Genomic DNA, 13,502 nt, shown 5'->3' with positions numbered 1-13,502 from the left:
CCCCAGTGACAGTCGTGACACCAAAGAAGCGAATATTTCATTATGCATTTCCTAAATGTGTTCTGCTTTGTAATTCTTCTAAGTTAGACTAAAGGACGGTAAAAAGATGAAGTTGCCATGTTAGCTGCGAAAGTTTTCAGAACAAAGTTTTTTGTATTCTGTTTAAACTTATTTTATTTTATTTAAGAAACAAGTAGCCTTTCATTTTAATCTCTTAATGCATCACTAACTTTGGAGAGCAATATTTTGAAGACAAACTAATTTGTAGTACTTCACTATTGTAACTAATGAGAAAAATATATACAGAAAATATTTAACATATACAGTTCAACATTTTATTAGGTAGTAAAATACTTCTTGTGAACAGACCTACTCACCTGATAGAGTTACGATAATCATGGATATGTATCAATGCCACTGTCGAAGTAACAGCGGTCACAGGTAAGTAGCAGGATGTCATAGGCATTGTAACAGCGGTCACGTTGTAACGGGAGGTCACACAAGAAATATAATTAATATAAAATGGGCTTTTACATTTCTAATAATGTTCTACTGTTTTAGTTAAGTGGTTTGCAAAGCTTTACTGTAAAAAAATTCAATCGGTCCAGTAGCAACGATATTAACTGCAGTAAGTAATCTAATTCACTATTAAATTTCTCTTTTTTCTAAAAAAAAAAAACAATAGATTTTTACATTTTATTGACAATCTACATCAAATTTTTATATAAATTTGAATTAAATGCTCAAAAGAAATCACAAAAATATTGACAAAAATGGATCATAATTATTATCCATTTCTTGATTGGAAATTAATTCGATCATGAAAGTGTGGTCTCCGTTACAATTTTCAAAACAAGCACACAAAGACGTGCGTATACCCAGCGACGTACAAAATACTTCATGGAATCATATAGTGCACTTGTTTCTTTGAATCATAAGCTAATATAAGACAAAATTTCAGTCTTGTACAATAACTTTAATTTTTCACGATTTTCAGTAATGAAAGTGGCGGGTTAACTTACTACGACCCATATATATAAATGAATCAGATTTCAAAAGCGTATAGCCACGGGGAAAAAGGGGGCCCTGTCTTTCAAAACTATTTCCAACTCCAAAATGAGGTTCGTGGTATGTGTTTAATAAACTTATTTAATAGTTAATGCAAATGAGGGACGTTTATAATAAAATATGAAAATTTAAAAAAAAAATCAAACATCATCAATACGGTTTCTGTACCTAATTAAAACAACTAAAATTAACCATATGCTCTATATTCTCATTTCCCTAACTGGGAGCACACCGTATGAACTCTATTAGATTATTGCATAATAATATCTGAGTTGATATTTTTTCGAGTTTTTTTTTTTCCTTTACTATTTTAACCCATATAAATACAAAGTCAGATAAACAGACTGCTATAAACATAATTTGTTTTCTTATGAATAGCTTATTGATTCATCTACAATCCGGTTTTCAACTCAGTACTGTCTTTTGATAAGGTAGCATCGTGAAAATATAACATGTGTATAGTATGTATGGTGAATTAAAATGCTTTCATATTCTGAAAGAGATCATTTGTTCTCTTTTAAATGTGTGAAAAGCTGTCCTCCCCCTGAAAGTAATGTTCCTCTAGAACAACCTGCTGGTTACACCCATGATTATTCTGTAATAAAAGTTGAGTTCTATTTCCACATTGAAGAAAAATCCACTGGAAATTAGACGCGGGACTCATCACTCGTTTTACTAATTGTTTTATATGGAAACCTTTAAAAGCGTGTATCATAACAACCAGTCGACATAAAAAGATCTAGTTTTCATGTATGTGTTCGTAATTCTTTTCTCTATTTCGTAAAGTGAGCAGTTGATGTGCTAATACAATATTTCTAATAAGCGCCTCTGGTATTGTCAAGATTCGCAGTAGCGCGAGAAGTCAGCGTGCAGGACTGCTTGTCGCGAATTGTCAACAACGCTCAAAGCCAATTGGACGCCGCGTGAAGCCAACTCAAGGCCATGCCGCTTATCATTTGAAATCTGCTATAAAAATGTAATATATATGTCTATTTAGATTATTGTTTTAAACAAAATAAACATTTTAAACATGTTTAAACATGTTTCCTCTTGTACAGTGTTTTTACTAGATAGTGTTGTATCTTCCACTATTATTAACCCTGGGAGTCCCAAACGGGTCCATTGGACCCATATGACTTTTCGTTTATTGATTACAGAGTAAGTTTTCGTGAGTGGTCGCTAATATTCCGTGACTTTTTCTTTATGGTGCTTCTCTCCCATGTTATGTCAGAAATACTTTGTTCCTTTAAGTCAGGTGGTGTACATAAAAATTATAGCATTGTGTACCAGGTGGGTCCAGTGGACCCATTGTATATTTTAAATAGGAATACTGGTTCAACTTTGGTTTTGATTTACATTGTGGATCATAGATAGCAGAATTAACGTCAGCATGTTCTTTATTCTTTGTTTTCAGTGTTATGTTTATAAATGTTTTACTTATAAAGCAGTTTAATGCAGTTTTAGTAGGTTTTCCTAACAAATTATTCCTTTTGTACGTAATGTCTACTGGTTTATAGTATTTCCTTCATGACACCACTTCTCAGGAGCATATTATAAATTTATACCTATAATATACTCTAAACCAACCAGTACATTTTCACTTTAGTCATTGGATTTAGTATGTGAGGATAATGGCACCTGGAGGACTCTCCGCTAATGACATACGCCAATGTCTGTTGGCAGAAAAGGAGGATTTTTCTGGTGATTTGACAGATGATGGAGAAGTGGACTGTGAATTATTAGAGTTATCTGAAAGTGAGAGTGATTTTTCTGATGTTAGTGACAGCAACGTGCAAGATGAAACAATTTTCCACTCTAGAAGTGCCTTAGAACATTAGAATTTAGTACCTTTACAACAGGCGCAGGCGTTCTGGTGCTGCCAATGCAACTACAAAAAACCGTGGTCCTACAGGGTATGCTAACAGGGAAGTTGATGATGAGAAATCTGCTTTTTGTCTATTTTTTCGTAGGAACATTCTGGAAACAATTTGCAAGTGGACTAACAAGGAGGGTAGGATAAAATTTCCTCGTGACTGGAAACCTGTTAGTGTTGAAGAACTTCAGAAATATATTGGCGTGCTAATACTTATTGGGATATACAAATCAAAGAATGAAAGAACTAGGCAGCTCTGAAGTAAGGAAAAGGATCGACCTATCTTCAGTTCCATTATGGGAAGGAATCATTTTCAACAAATCAATTCCGCTCTACGTTTTGATGATGCACAGCTCAGGCGCCAGAGAAGACCTGATGATAAACTATCTCCAATTCGTGCAGTGTTTGAAGACTGGGTTAAAAATTCACAGGACGCTTATATTCCCGGAGGTAACATGACGGTGGACAAACAGCTTGTAACTTTTCGTGGACGTTGTCCCTTTCGGCAATACATACCAAGTAAACCGGATAACATGGAATATTATTCTGGGTTATTTGTGATAGCACCACAAGCTAGGTGTGGAAGATGCAAATATATAGCGGAAACAGTCCAGAACAGGGAAGAGAAGTCAATCAATGGGAAAGAGTCGTTCTTCAACTGACATAAGAAATTGCTGAAAGTGGTAGAAAAATTATTGGGGATAACTTCTTTACAAGTCCTTCTCTTGCACGTAAATTGAAGGAACGAAAACTCAGCTACGTCAGAACTATACGGAAGAGTCAGTCAGAACTCCCAACTTCATTTACCAAAGCGGATAAAAATAGGGTTGTAGGAACCAGTTTGTTTGGATTCCAACAGGATGCCATGATAGTTTCGTACTGTCCAAAGAAGTACAAACCTCTTACTCTTCTGACTACAATGCATAACCAGCCTGAAGTTGACACTTCTACAGCAGAGGACAAGACAGAAATAATCCTTTACTATAACAAAACAAAGTCTGGCGTGGACACTATGGACCAGATGACTCGCTGTTACAGCACAAAGCGATTGACAAGATGGCCTCTGGTAGTGTTCTTCAACATGATTGATATAAGCGCACTCAAGGTTTATATTATATTCTTGTCACTATAGAAGAAAAACAAGAGGCAGAGATTGAAACGCCGTAACTTCCTGATTTCCCTCGGCAAACAATTGGCCCATATTGGAGAACACTTTCCACATAAGAGAAGCCAAACAGAAACTCATCAGCTCACGGAAAAAGTCGTCCAAAAAAAAGCTCGATGCGGGATCTGCAAATCGAAACGGGATCGCAAGACAAGAATTTTCTCTGCCAAATGCAAGACAAATGTGTGTTCTGAGCATAGCAGAGTTGTTTGTGAAAAATGTTTCGTACTCTAACCTTAACAAATGCAAAAGAAAAGGAAAAGGGATCGTAATTTTCAGTTTTTTGGAAGCAAATATTTGCTACTTGTAAACTAATGTTGTTATTACGTGTATGTAAAATGTTGACTATTTAATTATGCCTAAAATTAGAACTTCTATTTGAGCTCATATAAAGAAATAGTAATACTCCTAAGTTACCATATTTCTAGCTAGTCTACGGTATAACTACGATAACTACGAAATGCATTTTGTTAATTCGTCACAAATACATAGCAAAAATGACATTGTTTAGTATTTCGATGTTCATTTTCTCCCCAAAAATTAATTATATGGCTAGAGGGTCTCAATATATTACTGTGGGTCCATTGGACCCGACTGGTACACAAAGGTATAAAAATATGTCTGGAGTTCCAGGGTTAAGTTAAATATAAAACATGTTTCCAAGGTCTATAAGTGGTTCATTTAAAGCTGAGCTAGTCACAATCAAATTTTTTGCATGTAATAACCTATCACCCTGTATATATTTTAGATTAGGAATAACTCGAAAGAAAAGGTGCATGATCATTAAGAATAACTACCAAAGTAATTAAGATATTATCAGATTTTGCAATGCTCAATTTACACGTTAAAGATGAAAGTTGTATCTTAAAGTTAATTCGTAAATGCCTAGAAGTTTCTCTGAAATAACTGTAAATTAACTATTAAGATACAATATATTTAACAGCAATAGCTATGGGGCTTCATTATTATTTCATGTGCGGCATGATGATGTTAAAGACTTCACAGAGCTAGAAATCTGCATACCGTAATTATTACTATTTTGGAATCATACAACTTTATTCCAGAAATTCAACCAACTTTACATTTCATTACTCAATATCCTCATGTTATTGCGTAAAAGCAAAGACAAATGGCATACGTTCTATGTACTATTGAATATACAGTAGTTGCAAGTTATTTTAAATTGAATTTAAATTGACTTTTTTTTTTTTTTTTTACTATTTTACAAGCTATCCTTTATAATGTAAAACTTCGCATACCTTTCCTGTATCTTGAATGTTATGTATCGATCAATACACTTTCATCAAATACCTTCAAGGCATTAATTTCAAAACAAATTACCACTCAACAAGGTTTCTGTAAAGCAAGCTATTCAATTCAGTCACTTTATGTACCGTTGGCTCGATAAGTAGTTGTGGGTTGGACAGATTACTTCTTATATCTAACCCACAACTAATATATAGGCGACTGTTCAATGCAATATGTTTTAGTTACAAGCTTATATGATTAGGGTGGAGCGTTTTGCACTTTTTTTGGAAATTCGATGACGGATAGTGCGGTAAAGGTACCATTAGTGGCACTAACTTTACTGATTTTTGAATTTTTTTTTGGACAACCCATTACCCTGCCCCAATGGACTTAAAGTTTTTTTAAGTGTTTGGTTAGGCAAGACGCATAACACCAATGACAGAAAAGCTACTTGTGGTCGTTTTTAGAGTTACCTAATGGCTATAATACAATTATTTTATTAAAAGAAACTTGTAGCAATGTCAGTAAATAATTTTGAAATGTTTATGAGTCAAAGTACAGCCGTATTAGCTCAGTTGTTGGAATTAATGTCCACATTTTGTTTGGAATGCCACGTTATCGATTATTATAGGCATAACTCTTGATATAACACGATTTGTTTTTGGCAACTCTTCGCTTGTTATGTACACCGACAGCAAATGCCATCCAGCGGCAGGCTACACAACTTCGTGGTTGCTTACTTTGGCCACGCTCTTCAAGCGTCGTCGGAACGTCCGGCTCCGTCCAGAAGATTCGCGCATCTCCCGCTCGCCTCGTTGGCTCCAGAACCTAAGCCGACGTTTCTAGAATATTCTCGCTCGAAGTTCGGCGGTGGTATAAATATTGCGTACTTCGGCCAACCAATCCAACAGGCCAGTTTATTGCAGCTTAAGCTTTAACGGTTTTAATTCGCTACTGTTTCTGTTAAGACAGAGAGTTTGTGCATTCTACCCAAAGTTACAGTCTTCTTAGTGCGATACGATTCAGAGACATTTTGTATACTTTGGTTTCCACGTTCGGAAGCAATGGAAAGCAAGATGAAGAAACAGCCTCATAGCAGACCAACGCGGGAAAGTGTGAAACGAGGCTTACTTGGCACTCTAACTGAAATGAGTGAAGTGCAGTTACCCACGTACGCTGACGTTATGCAACATTATCATTGGTTTCGAAGTGGTTTTAAGTGGTGACGAAAGTATAACTAAATTACCAGTGACTGACATTTGTAAACTAGTTGGACAAAGAGTTGTACATATTTGGCGTAAAACATGCATTCCTGTGGTTTCAGAAAAGAGAGTTTTTGACATGCTGAAAACATTTTATAATAAGCATCGCACCAAGGAAAAACATTTCAGCCGACAAGGACAAGAAACAACACTTCGTGCAGGTTTTTTTGCACACGCGGAAAAGTCTCATTTTTAATATTGAATCTTGCAAATATAACTGTGAGAGGACACAAGATTCCAAAACGAGAATTCAAGTTTCTTTTGGACCAGAGAACATCACGGAAAATGAACATTGGTAACATTGACGTCCGAACAAGCAAATCTCTGTCAAAGATGTTTTCCCGTAAAGTGAGCAGACTTAAGGAGCAAACAATCAAGAAAGACGCTGGAAGTGTTGAAGCAAGTCCATCAACTAGTGCGATTAGGTAGGCACAGGTCAAAGATACTGGCGTCGTCAGGGGAATCCAGCGAAGCTGTTGAATTGGGAAGCACATCGGGATCTGACTTCGAGGCGCGACCAAGAAGGAAACATAGCCTAAAGCGCATCTGTCTTCAAAATACAGCGGAGGCAGCGTTTAGAACTGGAGCTTCAGACAGACAGGTGGCTTTGATCGCTTCTGCCGTACTTCAGGACCCGAGACTCATAACGCCAGAGGACAAAAATCTTGTTGTTGACAGATTTAAGGTACGAAGAGGAAAACATAAACTGGGTGAGAAGATCCAGAAAGAAAAGGCTCACCTAGGCCGGGCGATTACAAGTATCTACTTTGACGAAAAAAATGATGCAACTCTTGTGCAAGAAAAAATTAACGGCAAACTACGATGACGAAAGGTTACAGAAAAGCATATCACAGTTCTATCGGAGCCCGGTTCAGAATACTTGGGTCATGCCACACGTAAGTCAGGCACTGGCAAGGATATTGCCGACTCTATATTGGAGCTTTTAGAGAAGAACCAGTACGGCGTGTCAAGTCTTGTGGCAATCGGCAGCGACAGTGAAGTCACGAACACAGGATGGGATAACGGCGTGATAAGTCAGATACAAAGATCCCTAGGAAAGGAACTGCAACATCTCATATGCCTTCTTCATACCAACGAGTTGCCATTTCGACATCTGGTTACCGAATTGGATGGTGGGACGACCGATCCCAACGCTTTTTCCGGCCCCATCGGAAAGAAATTTAAGTATTGTGAACGTTCACCGATCGTCTTCTTTACACCCATTCCCGGAATGGGTGTCTGAAATGGAAAAACCAGATGATTTAAGCAGCGACCATGATTGTCTCTTTGAAATTTGTAAGGCTGTAGCTACAGGAATGTGTACTACCGATCTAGCAAACAGAAAACCAGGACCATTATCACATTCACGATGGCTTACATTGGCCTGTAGGATGCTTCGCCACTACATCAGTGCTGATAAACCTAGTTCAAGTTTATGTCTATTTTGCCAGTACATTAGTAAAGTATATGCTCCCGTCTGGTTTTCAATACGGCGAAATCCTTCGTGCGAAATGGGCGCCATGCATCTGTTTAGCATAGTTAAGCTATCACATTTTCTGCCAGAAAATCTACAACACATAGTTCATTCTGTTCTACAAACAAACGGATACTACGCTCATCATGAAAACCTGTTGATAGCGATGACAGCAGATGAAAATCCACATATTCGAACGTTAGGCTGGAGAAGAATAAAAAAGTGCCGCAGCCAGAAGACTCCGAGATCAAGCCCCAACGTGACTTCATTGTTCCGAAATTAAACTTTACAGCTGGAAATTACTACGACATGATTAATTGGCCTAAATGTCTAACAGAGCAGCCGATCTAACAGCAGCTTGAAGAAAACATCCTAACTTTAACAACAACATTCCCTTGCCATAGTCAAGTTGTGGAACGCACAGTGAAGCTGGTGTCCGAGGCAGCGTCGAAAAAGTGCGGTCAGAACTCAAGAGATATCTCCGATAGAGCCAAACTGAAGTCTAGAACAAGAATGTCCCGCTTCGAGACCAAGAAGAACTACGTGACCTAAGGTCAAATGTCAACGTATGCCTACTGGGTGGGTGAGTGGTCGGAACTCGATGTGCAACCACCTCCCCGTACATTTGACAGAGCAAAATAAGCGAAGAGTTGCACAAAGAAAATCCTGTTACATCAAGGACTATGCCTATAATAATCGTAAACGTGGCATTCCAAACAAAATCTAGACATTAATTCCAACAACTGAACTAATATGGCTGTACTTTGACTCATAAACATTTTAAAATTATTTACTGGCATTGCTACAAGTTTCTTTTAATAAAATAATTGTATTATAGCCATCAGGTAACTCTAAAAACGACCACAAGTAGCTTCCCTGTCATTGGTATTGTGCGTGTTGCCTAACCAAACACTTAAAAATCTTTAAGACCGTTGGGGCAGGGTAAGAGGTTGTCCAAAAAATAAAATAAAAATCAATAAGGTCGGTGCAACTAATAGCCGTCATCGAATTTCCAACAAAAGTGCAAAACGCTCCACCCTAATAATGATGCATATATCAAGCAATTACTTCTTCTCCACAACTCTCAACTTGCTACTTGTGTCATGAATTTTCTGAATATCTTTGTAGGTGCATTTTCTTTCTTCCAATATGCGCACAAATGGAATATTAGTTAGTACATAAGTATGAAGGATACATTCGAATGTCGCACTCAAGTGCTACACTGGATGCACTTTAGTCATTTTCCATGGGTTAATATTGTGCGCATATAAGTTGATAATGCGCACACATAAAGGCACATATGACGCTCCAGAAACAAATGGTGTTTCATCTTATTCACTACACATAAAGGCACATATGACGCTCCAGAAACAAATGGTGTTTCATCTTATTCACAGTTTCTATCTTATTGATTTAAGTGCCAGCCTTGAACTACATCGAAGTGCATTTGCAATTACCACATATATTGTGTTATTTTATGTGCACAAAGAAAATTTTATGTGCACTTAAGCGCGCATGTAGAATTCTATTTGACAACTAAATATGAAGTCGTAACTCAAATATCTTACTTAGGCGTTTCCCTGATGGAGCGAACTTTTATATAGTAGGGGAGCTTAAGGCAAAAAAAGAGCAAAACCCTGCACTTTGTGTTAAAAAGGTGCCACTCGGATATGTTGTTCCCCTGATCCAACTAAGCAGTAATCGAAGTGGCCCCACTCCGACAGGTGGCCAGAATCCAATATGGCGGCTATCAAAGATGGCCGCCTCTGCGAATTCATAGTGTTGGTTTTAGAGGCATATATCTCCTTAACTAATAGTCCAATCTTCACGATTCAAAAACTAAACGACGTAGAAGATAACAGGGTCTAATAAATTAACAAAAGTTTTTACCTAACACTGAAATTATTTAAGTTGGAACTTTACATTTCTTATGATGGAGTTTACTCATATTTTTAAAAATAACAAGTAAACGGCTGGGATTATCGAAAGAGACGTCGTATAACTTTTTAAAGAGTGTTAAATTATCTTTCGTTTGGTGTATATTTCATTAAGATTGGTTAATAAACAACGAAGTTATGACAATTTTAATATTCGCATTGAGTCGATTGATTTTCCCAAATGTCGAGCGAGAGTTCATTTTCCGTAATAAAACATCAGTGATGGATACTGCATTGTACGAAACAAATCATTCTCTTATGATGTGTTCTCATAAGTCCCATTTTCACCAGAGCACAAGACAGCCTGACCGAGCCCGGTTTTATGAATCCAATATGGCGGCCATTAGTTATCATCCATAAACACAAGTCTTTTTCGAAATATTTATTGAAGTATCTAGATTTATAAACAAGTACGATAAAGTAATAACAAACATTTTTCTCTCCCCCATCCTTCTGCCCCACAGAGTAAGTATGGGAAGGAATGAACTAAAAATCATGTTTCGAAATATGTCAAAAGAATCGGATAGAACTGAGTGTTTAAAAAACTTGGAGTAATAACAACTGCACTATTCTCGAAGTATTTCCATTGAAGGTAACAATGGCGTAAATCCCGTGTAATGTTTCGGCGGGAATAGTTCGGAATCCCACAAAAAGGAAAAGTTTGAGGCGCCTCCATAATTCTTGTGTTACCAAGAAGTAGTCGATTCAAAATGAGCGATGTTTTTAAATTGTACAAAACACGGTTAATGACGATTATGAAGAAGCCTGAATCAGAAGAAATAGAAGTTCATAGTACAAGATTTCGTGAAAGGATTCTTCGTCACAGGCCAGAGCTAACAGCTCATCTGTCCGGTAGAGATGTTTTGCTTTCAGAAGGATCCGACATAAGTGAGCTGCAGAAAGACATTAATGAAGATGCTATGGCACTGCGTCGTGTTGTTAAGATGCTTCGAAAGGATATGGCAAACCACAAGAGTCATTTTGCAGGAAAATTTGAGAATCACTGCCATGAAGATTCTGTTCCTCCTTCACTAATAGCTGCTGTTAAAATGTTACTTATCATCATATTCATCTGCCACCCCTGATAGCAACGCAAGTAAAGCAACTTCAAGTTCATCGCCTGATAGCAAGCAAACTTATATTTTATAACTTCTATCAGAAAGCAGGCGATATTGAAACAGAAGCAGCAAGGCATAAAGCAATCGCGAGCCACCTCTTCCTCTATGTTGGGCTGAGCGTGTATGCTAAAACTCGTAAAAAAAATCTCTCATAAATGAACTGCATTCACAAGGCAATTTGTCTACACGTGTACAGGAAATATCTTCAAGTCTATCTCAGTACTTGATAAATCAAAGTGACGAAATGGGTTTGTCCTTCCAATCTTCGTCGAGGTATTTTAACCGTTGCAGCATTAGATAATATTGACTACAATCATTCTAGCACAACATCAGAGGATTCTTTTCATGGTACGAGCATTTCTATTTTCCAGCATCCTTCTAAAGATAACTCTGGCATTCGACGTGACCATGTCTCACTGGATAAGTGAATATAAAAATGAGAACTGCTCCTGCTCTCCCCGATAATTATGCTCTAGTACAGAGATGCAAATAAGCAACAAAATTTTACTCACCCAAGAAAAAAGCTACTAGCCTACATCCCACAATAGAAATCATTTACTTACCTTGGTTATGATAAATACTCGCCCGCACCGATGTACCACTCGTCCCGGGCGAGTGGGCGAGTGGTTATTTGCATCCCTGCTCTAGTATCTCCTGCTTATATCACTAATAAGGAACCAGTTTTACCTCAACAGAATCCGCAGTTTGTAGAGAAAGTTCTTCCGCGAAATGGATTTTTCACAGAAGAAAAAAACTGGGAGTGTTGGTTTGAGGCATGCTTAGAAAATGACAATATTTGCACTTGGTCTGTACACCATGCCTCGAAAACTGAAACTCTGCAAATGCAAAGTATATGCTACCTGCTTTCGTTGTTTAAGGAAGACTCTAAATCTGTTGCCATGATACGGCACGAAATGAATGTTCTATGAGAACTTAAAGAGAAAGTCAACAAAGGACAAGTTTCGGTTCTTGTAATGGATCAACCACTATTTGCCTTGGGGAAACGAATTTAATAGAATTGGCCAGAGTTATATGGCGAAGATCATCAAATTCTGATGCTGGGAGGATTGCACATCGAACAAGCCTTCCTGCATCTTATAGGCAAATGGTTAGATGGAAGTGGTTGGGTAGAAATTTTATACAAGTCAGATGTAGCAACACCAGGAACCGCTGACAGTATATTGAAAGTAACTCACATTACCAAAACTTGTTTTGCTCATCAGATTACTCTGACAGTTTTACATCATTTGCTGCGTGATGCATATCAGAATTCTTCATCAGGGCAATCTTTCAGTGACTGGTATACTGAAGAGGAATCTTCGTGTCCAACGTTTAAGTTTTGGATAATATATTTCCGTCTCGTGATTTTATTCTTAATTTACATGTGCCATATGTCAAGGAAATTTTAAGCTCTACATTGAAACACTAAAACTAATGGCAGAATTGTTTTTCGCAATGGACCACCTTAACTATGCTCGGTGGCTTCCCTTTCACATTTTTGATTTGAAGAAGTTGGAAGAAACATCCTGAGATTATGCTTTTGAAATGGGTTACTTTGTGACAAGAAAGACATCAAAATCTTTCTCTGCAATAGCTATAGATCGGCTCACGAACAGAATAACAAAATTATAAAAGGGGATGGCGGAGCGATTGGTCTCTTACACGACGACAATGCTCTTGTCAAATGGATGACAGCGGGACCAGAAATTCGTAAACTAATAATGAATTCAAAATATCATATAATGAATATGATCCTGATAAAAAGCACCATGAAGATTACTCGTCGATGCAAGAGAGATTTAAAGCGTCCGTTGAAAAGATGAAAGAAGTTTTCGTCGAATTGGGGAATCCGTTTGAAGAAAATAGTGGACTTGTTAATGTTGCTTCCAGAATCATGTATAGCGGTGATATAATTGAATCCCTATATTCGACAGAATAAAAAGGGTCTAATTTGTACAAGGAATTTGTACAAGAAAGATTAGTAGAATGTACCAAGCCATTTTTTTCGCCCATGAAAAAATTTTCTCTAGTGCTTCATTCTTCCCTTCAAAAGAATAATAATAATAATAAAAAAAAACAGAAATGAAATAAAATTAGTTAAGATGGACGTTGAGCTATTCTCTCGCTTATTACGCGTCAGTCAAACAAGACAACTTGACTTGGATGAATTCTTTCAGCACGAGAGTCAATCAATTCCAGTCTCTCTGCCATAATTCACAATCCACAAAAAGTCCGACTTAGTTATGCTTCTAGAGAGTGAAGCCAACATCAAAGAAGAGCACTTTCCTAATTCTTGTGATGTTTTGTTATTTGATGGAGCAATTTTTGTTCACATTTCGCAACCAGTATCAGTGGAA

This window comes from Thermobia domestica, chromosome 13, assembly GCF_964235325.1.
Source record: "Thermobia domestica chromosome 13, izTheDome1.hap1.1, whole genome shotgun sequence".
Classification (NCBI taxonomy): domain Eukaryota; kingdom Metazoa; phylum Arthropoda; class Insecta; order Zygentoma; family Lepismatidae; genus Thermobia; species Thermobia domestica.
Note: the sequence above shows the minus strand (reverse complement) of the source record.